We start from the raw sequence: 434 nt of genomic DNA on the forward strand, positions 1-434 counted from the left end.
CTAGGTCCCTTCTGACCCTTAATCTATGAAACTATGAAACAACACAGCAGGTACTTTTTTTTGCATGCCATACACCCCCAAATAAGTCATGCACCTTGTTTTTAGGAAGGCGGTATGAAGAGGGGGAAATATTTTTCCAGTGTTATGGCTGCATAGAGTAGGGACCGAGCCTAATCTTCAGTTCACTCTTCCTCCCTTTCCCAGTTAGGCAACAGCTATGGTTTTAAGCCTTTCACAGCTTAATTTAGCTATATTCACCTGTTGCTGAATACTGGACACCATGGTTAAATATAGGATTTTGAGCTAAAAAGTCTGCAAGGTTCGGCTGCTGCCGAATCATGCAGGCCCATCCTCCTCCTGCTCTCCCAGCCTGGCAATGGGTGCCCACCTGTCACAGCTCCCGGCACTTTGGAAAAAAAAAAAAAAAAAAAAAA

The 434-nt window shown here is 44.2% G+C and overlaps 1 protein-coding gene across 3 annotated transcripts in view; it reads left to right on the forward strand.

Annotated features, from left to right (window-relative positions):
• The window catches only part of ATM (ATM serine/threonine kinase), a 134,670-nt gene that overhangs the window by 80,757 nt on the left and 53,479 nt on the right, over positions 1-434 (forward strand). The window lies entirely within an intron of this gene.

This window comes from Gavialis gangeticus, unplaced genomic scaffold (genome assembly GCF_001723915.1).
Source record: "Gavialis gangeticus isolate Ggan-Ray unplaced genomic scaffold, GavGan_comp1, whole genome shotgun sequence".
Lineage (NCBI taxonomy): Eukaryota > Metazoa > Chordata > Crocodylia > Gavialidae > Gavialis > Gavialis gangeticus.